General features: G+C 47.1%; 1 protein-coding gene across 1 annotated transcript in view; it reads right to left on the bottom strand.

The window, feature by feature from the left end:
• ARHGEF38 (Rho guanine nucleotide exchange factor 38) overlaps positions 1-14492 on the bottom strand; it is a 181762-nt gene that overhangs the window by 89694 nt on the left and 77576 nt on the right. The window lies entirely within an intron of this gene.

The raw sequence follows: 14492 nt of genomic DNA, 5'->3' as shown, positions 1-14492 counted from the left end.
CAAAGTGGTGTGATTGCCCCCGGTGGCCATTAGAATTATTACACGTGGTGTCATTCAGTCTAAGTTGCCCCGGTGGTGGTGAGCGGTAGTGCACTTTAGTTTCTTTGGTTTAATGTGCACGTAATTATAAATCAGGTGTGAGGCTCTATAAAAGAGAGCCAGGGGTGTTTGATGACTGTTGGTGATATTGTGAGTTAGTCATTCTCAAGGAAGCCTGGGTGAAAGAAGGAGCTGAACATGAGTCCTGCGCAGCCCAGCCAGAGGGGATGAGTGGCAGCTGTGTGGTCTGCAAGAAGGGCTGGCATGACGTGGTGGAGTTACAGTTTATGGTGTCGGCAGGAAGTGCTTGCATGGCTTGGTGGAGTGACGACTATGGAGAGAGTTGCACTCAGCATGCGGGACTTGGTTGCTGAGAGCTGGACTCAAGCATGCTTGACTTTTTGGGCAGGAGCTGAACTCATCTTTGGGACTCTGTTACTGGACTTCTGCAATTGGTGGTGGACTCTGCTCCAACGCTGCACTATGGTGAAGGATCCAGTTATGGTGATGGATCTGGGTGGAGGAGAAGATGCATACAGGTGGTGGGCTCTGTTGCTAGGAGCGTACGCAACAGAGCAAAGCTAAGTGGTGTTTCCCCTGTATTGTATTGTATATTATTATTTAAATTCGCCTTACTGGAGGCGGGGTTTCCAGTCTACTGTATGTATAACGTGTAATACCTAAATTCGCCAGTTGGAGGCGGCGTATCCAGCTGCACGTTTTATTATTTAAATTCGCCCCACTGGAGGCACTGTATCCAGGGTCACGGGTGTCTTATGGGTTCGCCTTGCGGTACTTGCTGCGTCCTGACACACGTGACCGTGACATTATCGCCAACCTCACCATTGTCGCCACTTTGATTTCCTGGTTGCCTGAGCAGAGGCCCCAGACCCTGATAACTGCTGCTGCAGCAGCTCTAACACATCTTGCCACTCCCCACTCACCTCAGTGAGGCCCGGCAGCAATTACTCACAGGTCTCCACATGGCCAAAGCTCACCAGAAAAAAAATGTAGGGTTGGTGATCCCCATGGTGCTGTCTGGGGTTCCCCGAGGTGAAGGGGTACGTCCCTGTAGTGAGCAGACTGGTGTGATAGTCCGCGGGGCTTACGCCAAATCTTCAAATACCACCAAAGAAGCCGCCCCCCTTGGTCGTGTGGAGGCGACCAGTGAGTGTATATTTCCTCCATATCCCGGTCCCTTCAGCTCCAGGTGTGAGCAGCAGGTGCGCTGCGGGGGAGTGGGGGCATATCTGAACCCTCGCCATTAACCAACCCTGGGAGGCGCAGACCTCATGGTGAAAGGGTTGGATGGTGGTGTCCCTTGGTGAATAGCAGGGGTGTGAGTGTGGTGACACAGGGGGGCGCCTCTGTTATCGTGTCCAGAATGAGTTCACCAAAATATGACAAACGAATGTGTGGCAATAAACGTTCAGGTCCGGACCTGTGTGTGAACGAGCATGTATTGGTGGCCACCAAAAAAAAAAAACATCAGTGGAAGTGTGTTGCGAAGTGTTACCAGTGCATACTAAACTTTCACATACATAACCTCGTTCCCCAGGTCGGCACTGTGGAGATGAGTGGTTCCTCCAAAACGAACGTTATTGCCAATACCAGCGGTGCGTTTGTCATTAACCTTAAGTGTCAGGTAGTGCTGGGGTGGATGGGATGGATGGGGCGTCCCCGCTGTAGGTGTTTCCCTAATGAGGAGTGGTCTTGAGGGTCCAGAGGTCCCTCATTAAGGAGGGGGTACTGTCATGATCCAGCGTGGATCTGACAGTTTAAATGGTTAAGTGAACTTTTTTCCCTTTGGCTTGTTGCCAAAGTGGTGTGATTGCCCCCGGTTGCCATTAGAATTATTACACGTGGTGTCGTTCATTCTAAGTTATTCGCCTTATTGGAGGCGGGGTTTCCAGTCTACTGTATGTATAACGTGTAATACCTAAATTCGCCAGTTGGAGGTGGCGTATCCAGCTGCACGTTTTATTATTTAAATTCACCCCACTGGAGGCGCAGTATCCAGGGTCATTGGAAGGGATATTCCGTGGAGGATCGGTCATGGGTTCCGGCCAGTTCGGTGAACGCTGATCGACTGGTACGGGCTTTTCATGCCAGATACCCTGAGAAACCTGGGGGTCCAGTGGCCCCCCATTAAGAGGGGGGTACTGTCATGGTTAGGACATGGTTAATGTCCTGTTCTCACAGGGTTAACTTTTGCCGGCCTCTCTTTGGATCTGGGAGGGGTATTTATACTCACTCCAGATTAGCATTCTCTGTCAGCTATACTGTTATTCTGGCTGTGTGTCTGACCGACCCCCCTGGTGTGCGTGTATTCTGCATTGCTTGTTTGATTCCCGTGTATGACCCGGCCTGTTCCCTCACTCTGTACTCCGTCTCTCATTTTGGTACTATTGTCTTCTCCGGTTCTGACCTCCTGGCTTGGCTATTGCTACTCGGTTGCAGTTTGTCCCTATTGTACCGTCCATTGCCCATTCTGGTTTTCTGATCTATTGCTACGTCCTGACTATTCGTTCTGCCTAACCCTTTGGTACTGTCCTGCTATCTCGTGCTTTGACCCGGCTTGATCTGGCTTCTGTCTGTCTATGCCCCTTGGTAACATTGTCCTGTAGTTACCTTTCTAGAAGTTTCCCTGCAGCTCGTAGCTCTGTGGAGCTTAGGCCACGCCACCAGCAGTCACATGCTTCAGGTCCTGGAGCATGCATCGTCACTGCTGCTGCCCGCTCCACAGGTATCTTTGAGCACTGCTTTTGTACTCAGGACACACGCACTGGCTCAGTGAGCAAGTGCAGTGCGGTGTTCCTGACAGTTGCGATACGTAGCATGATCAACCTGCGCTTGACGTTGTTGTGTTGGAAAATGGTTCCTGGAACATTTTAGAGAAATGGCCGTACCACTCATTCCACTGCCAAAATAAATGTAATATGCTGAGCTAAAAGTGATTCAGCTCTAGTACATTATGCCAACCCACACCATGATCCTGGGAGTAGAACTTGTGTGATATTCCATAGAGAAGGGCTCTTCATTACATTTCCATGTGGTCTTTTCAGATTGAAAGAGTGGTGCTTAGTGATCCATTCTGTACTGCAAGTGACATTAGATGTCACATAACAAACCTAAGATGCCAGTGTCTACACCATCAGAAAGCATTTGCATGGTACTGAGCTACGAGCCAAATGTCCAGTTACATGTGTTCTATTGACCTCCCACCATCACTCACAAGAGCTATAATGGTGGGGAGTAACACAGCAATAGAAGCTGGAATGGAGGTCTATCCTCCTCAACGATAGGTCCCACTTTTGTGTTGAATGTGATAATAGCAGAAGATTGGTCTGGAAGCAATATGTGCTACGCCATGAAGACGCATTCATGAGGGAATGTGAAAATGTCCCAAAAAAGCCATTTTTAACATGATGCTATGTAGTATGTATCTTGCACTACTATAAGTAGCCTACATGGCCTAATTGTGCTATTATTGTCACAGTTTGTATGTACAAATTACGATTTCTTAAATAGTGCTACCACATTCCACTGCACTTTACAGAATTATCACTCAGTGTTCTCAAAGGGTCTCACGTTCAAATTCCCTATCAGCATGTTTTTATATTGTGGGAGTAAACACGATTGTGTAGTAACACCTAGTGTCTACAAGTGGTGCCATTTTCCTTAGGATGAATGACTCTCAATATGAATCTATAACAATGTACTCTTCAGCAAATCGAACCTCATTTTGCTTTAAAATGTTATTTAAGAGGTTATTCCACAAAAAACATTTATGACCTAACTGCAGAAGAGGTGATATCGCGTATGCACTTCATCATGTTGGTTATGCATGTGCACTATATATAGACCTTTAGAAGTGAATAGAGAGGTGGTCCCGCATACACAATACCACATACTGTACACAACGACACTACCGCATAGGAGCTGGGGCCATGCATGTGCACAACCTTAAGACCTTTAGAAGTGAATGGAGAAGTGGTCACACATACGCACTACCATTTACTTTTGTCAGAAACACTGCACTGAACTTGCTCACTGAGCCTGTGCGCGTGTCCTGAGTAAAGCGAACTGTGCTCAAAGATACTTGTGGAGCGGGCAGCAGCCGAGTAGATGCGTACTTCAGCCGCAGGACCTGAAGCACGTGACTGCTAAGGGCGTGGCCTAAACTCCAGAGAGCTAGGAGCTGCAAGAGAACTCCTAGCAGGGTAACTGCGAGACAAAGTTACCAAGGGGCATAGACAGGGAGGATAGTCAGGACGTAGCCAATGAGTCATACACAGAGATAGTTGCAAGGTACAAGAGGGGTGAGCAGAGAGTAGTCAGATCACAGGCAATGAGTCATACACAGAGAGGATAGCACAGTACAGAATCAACAGGCAAACTCACAAGGGGAAACAGAACCGGGTCAGAACCATATAAACAAGCTATAACAACGAACAGGCACACAGAGGTCAGCACACTCGGCCAAAGGCAAAAGTATAACTGGCAGGGATTGGAGCTTCCCAGGGGTTTAAGAAGCTCTCCCAGAACCAGAAAGAGGCCACAATCATTAACCCCAGGTGTGCAAGTCAAAACCTGCACTGAGCTCCAGACATTAACCCCTGACGCACAGCTCAAAAACCTGCACTGGGATCATGACAGTACCCCCCTCTCAACGAGGGGCCTCTGGACCCCCAGGCTTCCCCGGGTACTTGGCATGGAAAGCCCGAACCAGGCGATCTGCATGTACAGAGCGAGCCGGGACCCATGAGCGCTCCTCTGGTCCATATCCCTTCCAGTGGACCAGGTACTGCAAAGAGCGGCGCACCCGCCGATAGTCCACAATATGTCCTACTTCATACTCCAACTGACCCTCCACCAGCACTGGAGGAACAATAGGCTCGGAGTCCTCTTTGACAGACCCTACGGATTTCAACAGAGATTTATGGAACACATTGGATATTTTGAAGGAGGCGGGGAGACGCAACCTATATGCCACTGGGTTGACTATCTCCATAATCTCGTACGGACCAATAAACTTTGGTCCCAATTTAGCTGATGGTACCTTCAAGTTGATGTTACGTGTGGAAAGCCAAACCTACTCTCCCACCTGAAACATGTCTCCCGAGGCTCTCTTTTTGTCAGCAAAATATTTGTACCTACTGTCATGATCCAGTGTTGGATCTGGCGGTATTAAATGCATTAAGTGAACTTTTTTTCGTGTCGTTCATTCTAAGTTGCCCGGTGGTGGGGAATGGTATCGCACCTTAGGTTTAGGTTAATGTTCACTTAATTATGGATCAGGTGTGACACCCTATAAAGGTGTGCTCAGGGTGATCACTCACTGCTGGTGATATTCCTTGCTTAGTTGTTGGAGAGCCTGGTGGAAGGATGGAGCTGGATAGGAGTCCTGCGCAGTCAGCCAGAGAGAACGAGTGCCAGCTAATGGTGTCTGCAGGAAGGACTGACATGGCCTAGTGTAGTCGCAGTTTATGGTGTCGGCGGGAAGTGCGGGCATGGCTTAGAGGAGTGGCGACAAGGAAGAGAGTTGCACTCAGCTTGCTCGACTTGGTTGCTGAGAACTGGACTCGAGCATGCTTGGATTCTTGGCAGAGGCTGGACTCATCTTGGGACTCTGTGTACTGGACTGCTGCAAGTGGTGATGGACTCTGCTCCCAGGCTGCATGATGGTGACGGATCCAGTTATGGTGATGGATCAGGGTGGAGGAGAAGATGCACACAGGTGGTGGGCTCTGTTGCTAGGAGCGTACGCAACAGAGCAAAGCTAAGTGGTGTTTCCCCTGTGTTGTCTCTTTCCTCATGTGTGTTGTTAGTGCAGTGGTGGGACTAGTCTCCGCACCAACCCATTCCCTAGTGAGGGTTTAGGGTCAGGGTGAGCAAGGGCGTTGAGGTATGCGTGCGGCGACAGGTGCGGAGCCTGTTTAGGGAACGTGAGGAGTGCAGGGACACTGGCTCAGGGGAGCTTAGGAGGTCTCCATGTCCCCATTCCCTATCACAGGGCCCACCATTGTTGAAGTTTCCCAGGTTCCCCCCTTATTATTTGAGTTCGCCGTACTGGAGGCGGTGTTTCCAGAAATGTATTTATAACGTGTAATACCTAAATTCGCCAGGTGGAGGCGGCGTATCCACCTGCACGTGTTATTATTTAAATTCGCCCCACTGGAGGCGGTGTATCCAGGGTCACGTGTGTTATGGGTTCGCCTTACGGCATCATCTGCGACCCGACACACGTGATCATGACACCTCCCCTGGGCCTGAGAGATATTACGCTGGACTTCAGCCCAGAGGTTTTTTAACCGTTGAACGGACCCCTCTACCCCTGGACAACCGGAATCCACCCGTGAAAACTCCCCAAAATGCGGATTGAACCCATAGTTAATCAGGAATGGGGACATGTTGGTGGACTGACACACCCGGTTGTTAAAAGCGAATTCTGCCAATGGTAATGCATCACACCAATCCTCCTGTCTGGTGGAAGTCAGACACCTGAGCATTTGTTCCAGGGATTGATTGGTGCGTTCTGTCTGACCATTACTCTCCGGGTGATATGCCGACGAGAAGGAGAGTGAGATGCCCAATTTCATACAGAACGCCCTCCAAAATTTCGCCACAAACTGCACACCTCTGTCAGACACAACATTTAGGGGTACCCCATGCAATCGGACCACATGCTGCACAAACAACCTTGATAATGTTTCTGCTGACGGTAATGCTGCCAAGAGAATGAAATGGACCTTTTTAGAAAACCTATCCACCACCACCCAGATCACGGTATTGCCCCTGGAAGGTGGAAGGCCGGTAATAAAATCCATGGAAAGATGAGTCCATGGCCTATCAGGAACCGGCAAAGGTATGAGTTCCCCAGCCGGCCGGTTATGCGAGCTTTTGGAACAGGCACACACGCCACAAGCAGAAACAAATTCCTTGACATCGGACCTTAATGAAGGCCACCAAAACCCCCTGGCTACTGCCTCTCTAGTGGCCGTGATATCTGGATGAGCACTCAGCCTAGACTCATGAAACTCCTGCAGAAGTCGAGGCCGCAATGAATCTGGAACAAACAGTTTATCCCCTGGCCTGGTTGCCGGATCTAGGGCCTGAGCCATTAGAATTTCTTGTTCCAACTCAGTTGAGACCCCCGCCACTACCACCCCTGGGGGAAGAATGGAGGACAGCGGCTCAGGGGGAGACACTGGGTCAAAACTTCTGGACAGGGCATCCGCATTAACATTTTTGGACCTCGGTCGAAAAGTAATGGAGAACTGAAATCGTGAAAAAAAAGTGACCAACGGGCTTGTCTAGGAGCAAGCCTCTTAGCAGATTCAAGGTATGCCAAATTTTTGTGATCCGTGACAACCGTGATAGGGTGAGCCGCCCCTTCCAAAAAGTGCCTCCATTCCTCAAACGCCAGCTTGACCGCAAGAAGTTCTCTATTGCCTACATCATAGTTTTTCTCAGCTGAGGAGAACTTCTTGGAGAAGAAGGCACAGGGTTTGAGATTGGTAAGGGTGGCCGGACCCTGGGACAGCACAGCCCCCACCCCCACTTCAGAAGCATCCACCTCCACAATGAATGGTTTGGACGGGTCTGGTTGTACCAACACCGGGGCAGAAATGAAACATTTCTTAATCTCTGAGGAGGACTCCTTAGCGAGTACAGACCAATTTTTTTACATCAGCGCCTTTCTGGGTAAGATCCGTGAGTGGTTTAACCACTTGTGAGAAACCTTTAATGAATCTTCGATAACAGTTCGCAAATCCTAAGAAGCGCTGGAGCCCCTTGAGATCTCAAGGCTGAACCCAGTCAGCGATCGCCAGCACCTTCTTAGGATCCATACGAAACCCCTCACAGGACACAATCAACCCCAAAAAAGACAGTTCCCGTACAAAAAACGAACATTTTTCCAATTTAGCGAACAATCGGTTCTCCCTGAGTCTCTGGAGAACTGTCTGTAGATGTTGCAAGTGAGACTGGCTGTCCGGGGAATACACCAAAATGTCATCCAAATAAATAGTAACAAAACGGCCTATCAGGTCAGAAAACACAACATTGATGAAATTCTGGAAAATAGCAGGTGCATTAGTTAACCCAAACGGCATTACCAGGTTCTCAAAGAATCCTTCTGATGTGAGGAACGCAGTTTTCCACTCGTCCCCTTCCCGAACCCTTATCAGGTTGTAGGCCCCCCGCATATCTAACTTGGAGAACCATTGGGCCCCAGCTAACTGGTTACATAAGTCTGGGATGAGGGGAAGTGGGCAAGTGTTCCTAACCGTTATCTTGTTCAGTTACCGAAAGTCGAGGCATGGCCGCAAACCACCATCTTTCTTCTTCACAAAGAAGAATCCTGCTGCCACGGGTGACACAGAAGGCCTGATATGCCCTTTGCGGAGACTCTCAGCTATGTACTCCTTCATGGCTTGGCGCTCAGGCCCAGACAAATTGAACAATCGAGCCTTAGGTAACTTGGCTCCGGGTACTAAATCAATGGCACAATCGTAGGGTATATGTGGTGGCAGCGCCTCAGCCTCACTTTCGGAAAAAACATCTTTGAAATCCTTCAGGTATTCCGTAATACCTTCCAGACCGACAGACGACACAGATACGGATTTAACAGCGTTAAGAAGAGTGATCTCCCCTGTAACCCAATCAATGGTAGGATTATGGCATTGAAGCCAAGGCATCCCCAGTACCAGTCCTGCAGGCAAGTTATCTAGCACAAGACAACTTAGTTTTTCCACATGAGTGGAACCCACTCTTAGAGAGAAAAGTTCAGACCTGCAAAAGATACCGTCCTGGGTAAGAGGAGACGAGACAATTGCCACAAGTTTAACAGGATCCTGAAGCCTGACTGTCCCTATCTTATTGAGAGTCATAACTTTGGTATCAATCAGGCTCACAGCAGAACCACAGTCAACAAAAGCAGTAGTCTGAACCGGACCATTACCAAGTTCCAGTTCCACCTGCAGCACCATTTTTGCACGTGAGGAAAATTGTACCTGAAGGTCTGGGTAGCCTCCTCGACTACTACCCAGACCTAGTTGTTTCCCGCCATTTTTCGAGGATGACGGACAGGAGGGGCAGTCTTTCTTCCAGTGTCCAGATTCCCCACAATAGAAGCACAACTGGCGGCATCTTCTTTCCTTTTCCTCACAGGTGACAGCGCTCACCTCCATAGCCACAGGAAGAGTCCGGGTCTCATCTCCACTGAAGAATAATGGTGTTTCCCATTGCATAACCCCTCTAGCCCGCAGTCTGCGATCCATGCGAACCACTTGGGTCATGGCATCCTCCAGGGAGTCAGGAGGAGGATGGAGTGCCAAAGCATCCTTCAGACGTTCACACAGGCCTCTACGGAACAGCCCCCGAAGGGCGGCATCACTCCAGGAAATCTCGGTTGCCCAACATCTGAATTCAGTACAGAACCATTCGGCCGAGTGCTCCCCCTGACAGACACTCATCACCTTGTCCTCAGCCAAACACACTCTATCAGGCTCATCATAAATAAGCCCTAATGCTTCAAAAAATGCATCCACAGACATTCTCTCAGGGGCAGAAGAGGAAAACGAAAACGCCCAGGCATGTGGGGACCCCCTGAGCAGGGACATAACCACCCCCACCCTCTGTTTCTCATCCCCAGAGGAGCGGGGTCTCAAAGAGAAAAAGAGCTTACAGCCCTCCTTAAATGCTCTGAAATCATCTTTGTTACCAGAAAACGTATCTGGCAATTTAACCGGGGATTCGGGTGGGACTAAAATGACATCTCTATTCCCCACCTGCTGGAAGCCTGTACCCCCTGAACTGAGTCCTCAACCCGCCGTTGGGACTGGGCCAGAGCTTGGTGTTCTAAACTAAGCTTCTGCGGTGACTGAGTCAAGAATTTCACCTGCTTAGATAAAGCACACATTGGGTCCATGCTGCAGAAGTGAGGAGAGAAAAAAAATAGCAGGCCAGTTATAATGTCAGAAAAATCGCACTGAACTTGCTCACTGAGCCAAAGCGCATGTCCTGAGTAAAGCGAACTGTGCTCAAAGATACCTGTGGAGCGGGCAGCAGCCGAGTAGATGTGTACTTCAGCCGCAGGACCTGAAGCACGTGACTGCTAGGGGCGTGGCCTAAACTCCAGAGAGCTAGGAGCTGCAAGAGAACTCCTAGCAGGGTAACTGCGAGACAAAGTTACCAAGGGGCATAGGCAGGGAGGATAGTCAGGACGTAGCCAATGAGTCATACACAGAGATAGTTGCAAGGTACAAGAGGGGCGAGCAGAGAGTAGTCAGATCACAGGCAATGAATCATACACAGAGAGGATAGCACAGTACAGAATCAACAGGCAAACTCACAAGGGGAAACAGAACCGGGTCAGAACCATATAAACAAGCTATAACAACAAACAGGCACAGTCACACAGAGGTCACCACACTCGGCCAAAGGCAAAAGTATAACTGGCAGGGATTGGAGCTTCCCAGGGGTTTAAGAAGCTTTCCCAAAACCAGAAAGAGGCCACAGTCATTAACCCCAGGAGTGCAAGTCAAAACCTGCACTGAGCTCCAGACATTAACCCCTGACGTGCAGCTCAAAAACCTGCACTGGGATCATGACAACTTTACACAATATCACTACCACATGGGAGTGTTGGTCATGAACATGCACTACCTATTTCACGAACGGACATGGGTATGTCCGGCGGACGACACAACATATATGTACAACGGTATGATAAAGGGAGAGGAAGGCCTTAACAGTAGGGAGAGGGAGATGGGACACCTCCTGAGAACAAGCTGTGCCTGTCTCTAAGCTCCCCTAACGCCCAATATGGGTCCTTCCCCCTGCTGCCATCACGTGCCTAATCCCTGGCTGTCACTTATACTAACCATGGGTCATGTGACTATTTAAAGGGAGTTGGGAGTGGTTACCAACTAACATCAGCTGACCAGCCTAAAAGTAGCTGCCAGCAAGAGACTGACATTAACTCTTGCTAGATTCATGCATGTGTACTACCTATAGACCTTTAGAAGTGAATGGAGATGTGGTCACACATGTGCGCTACGGCTCTTGGTGCATAGGATTCGGTTCAAATCTGTCAAACACTCAGCTATTATATATTTACTGCCTGGGTGAAACATTTTGATAATGGGATTACCTCTACATACAGTATGATACCGGCACAGACATGACTAGTACATTTTTTGTCACCAGATTTTTTACAGTATTATTCTGCTTCACACTTTTTACGTTACAAGAGTTTATGAAATTAACATTTTGAGGATGATTAGTACCAAAATCACTTTGCCAGGGTACACGTTTTCCCATTGGAGTTATTTCTTACTATGCCATTATAGAGAGGCGGATTGCAATTTATAATCCATTATTATTATTATTATTATTATTATTATTAATAATAAGATGTGCACAAGTTTTACAAAAGGCATGGAGTAGTGCATCCCAATTTTTCCTGAAAATGCATCATATCAATATAGGCATTATACCGTTCACGATGTGTTGAATAGACTTAAATACTGCTGTAAACCCCCCCATGCACCTGTGTATATTAAGTGTATACATGAATAGATCCTCATAGGGAAAATGTCAGCTCATTATGGCATCAGTCTATTACAGTGAAGAAAAATATTTTTATAATAACTGTGCCTTTAAGAGTAAATAATTAAAAGGCTTTGAATAGGAGCAGCATTCCCATATTCCTTGTGGTAAAGCCCCTCTTTTCTGTGTCATTCACTCTCTGATAAAAGCAACATCCTACGTTGAATACCCATTTTGAACATCTATTTAACATTTTGCTCAATGCCGGCAATTCAACATAATTAGCTTCTTTTTTTTCATATTCTTTGATTTCAATACCAGCCGGGCTGTGGTGTCAGACAGAGGCGCATTTCATGTTCTCAAAAGAGAAAGATATTATAAAACTATGTGAGAAAGGCTGGGCCATTCCTGTGATGTGGTTGGAGCCAGCAGATTGTTTGCTTTGGGAAGAACCTGGGCAGACCACTGATCAATGTGCTATGTGGGGATAAGCATCAAACCAGACCAAGGCGTCTAGAAGTTGTCGAAATAAACATGCTCTTCAGGCTTTGAAGAATGGGTCATTACTTAACCTGCCTCAAGCACATGGGGGAATCAATCGTTTCACATTTTAATTGAAATGGTAATTCATTATGAAGTATCCACCTATGACTATTATTGACTAGAATAGAATAAAACAAAAAGGGTATTCAGGTGTCAGGCAATGGAGGCTCATATCAGCAGAAGGGATTAGTGCTCAAGTTTGGTCAGAAATAATTGAGGTTAACTCAGAGGGGAGAAGGATCAGGTTGGTTAAATTTCAAGGCCCAGTCCTTTCTTTCTCCAAGGAAAAAAGGAGTTGGTAGAGTTGTCTGGCTGGTTTATTATATCTAGTGAAACACATGAAGGCTTAGCCTATGCATATGGGGAAGTTGGTAGAGATTGCTGTTGCCCATTTGACCAAAATCTATTTAAGGTTTATAGACAACCCTCAAAACTCAATTTTACCACTATACTAATTCATGTCTCCACATAATCTCCTAGTGCTACTCCAATCTCACAGTCTTTACTTTGGCTACTGACCATCCAGAAAATAAAATTCAAAATCCTTTTACTTATCATAATGATGCTATTAGAGTGAGGGGTCAGAGATGGTTGGTCCCATGCTACTTGGTAAAGAGAATCTGTATCTATCTATGGAAGGACTCTGCAGTTAACACACAAGAAAAGGGCAATTAATCCTTGGAAAAAGGGTAGAACGAAAAACAAACACCAGGCTCCTCTTACCTGGATGTCAAAAACGTAAACAATAATGGGAGCCCCATTGCTATCAGAACGTTTCTATTCCATGTATGGCTCTATGCTATCGATTACATCCACCACCATCTAGAGTGACCTCATCAATTCTTCACACTCTCACTATTCTGACATGATGTTTATGCCTCTGCTCAGATGCAAATTTTCAGTACTATGTAAAAGACAACAGATCTCCAGTTATGACTACAAAGGGCCACATTTAGTAAGTGCACAATTGATAGCAGAAGAGAAAACCTTGGTTGTACGGATTTTAAGTGCAAGGCTTACTTTGCCAAAAATATTCTTAAACAAACCCAACAGAGATCCTTATTGACAGGAGCGTAATGACTGCAGACACATGAGCCATTTTCAGATGAATATGCATCTTCTGTTGCACATTCAGCTGAAATACATTGTGGTGCAGAGAGCCAAAAACTTCCTTCACTGCAATAGCTAAAATGGCCTCTGGCTTATCAGAGGTTTGCCAGTTTCAGGCAGCGCATGATGTCAGTGCCATGCGCCACTCTGTTCCAGGTGCCAGCTATGTAGGAGGAAAAGGACATTGCACGTCAAGGGAACGAGGACAAGATAAACAAATCGCTGTTTTATTGTTTTTTTGTGTTAAAGAAAAGTGCCAGGACAAGAAACATTGTTACAGAATGTGGGCCAGGATGGGGGATCATTACTACAATCAGTTCACAGACGCCAGGAGAGGTCCGGCGCCTGCGCACTGCAGGACTCTGCTCTGCCCTCACCAATCATTGAGCTGAGAACTCAACATACCCATGTGCTGCCACCAGCACCATTTTACTTAATACTGCCGGGAGGTCAGTCTGCGCAAGCACCAGCACCATTTTACTTAATACTGCTGGGAAGTCAGTCTGTGCAAGCACCAGCACCATTTTATTGAAGACTGCCGGGAGATCAATCTAGGCCCATGCTATGCATGGCAAGGATAGCATTGGCATGAACTTTAAAACAGGAGGTAGATACAGACATCAGATGAAGGTGGAGGGTCCGGGTAATAGACGAGGAGCCAAAGACCCTACCTACAGTCCTTCCTCTATGCACTTGAAGCTTTCTTCACTCAAATTTCAAATACTGCTTAAAAAAAACAACCAAGATGTGGATTTCTTTAGTAAAGGTAACTATTTAACCTCAATAACAGCACCAACATGGCCATGCCTTTACTTTAACATGCAAAATCGTGATGACATGTTCTCTTTAAGCAAACTTCTGTTTGTTTCTCAGCTAACTGCATTTATGTCTTGACTCAGACCTGCAGTTATTCCATAATCTGCTTTAAACATAAACTCTTTTCTAGTTATGTTCACACAACAAATGCTGCTGCAGCAATGTGTTTTTTCTCTGCAAGCAAGTATTCTGCTTCCCTGTTCATCACTGGCTCTGAGTCTTCTGGTGTTTACAGCTCCACTTGTCTGCTTGCCATCCTGCTTACCCTGCTAACCTGGTACTTGGCTATCTGGAATGTCCTGACCATCATGCCATAGTATGTTTACCTGACTTACGGTTTAGAGCATCCACCTCATCAGATGATTCGCTAGCAGTAAAATGTTTAAAGGGATTTTTCAATTTTAGAAAAAATGTTATTAACAGGAGGA

Source organism: Dendrobates tinctorius, unplaced genomic scaffold (genome assembly GCF_039654945.1).
Source record: "Dendrobates tinctorius isolate UK_male_01 unplaced genomic scaffold, ASM3965494v1 ptg000030l, whole genome shotgun sequence".
NCBI classification, from domain to species: Eukaryota; Metazoa; Chordata; class Amphibia; order Anura; family Dendrobatidae; genus Dendrobates; species Dendrobates tinctorius.
This window is presented reverse-complemented; position numbering and strand designations above follow the sequence as displayed.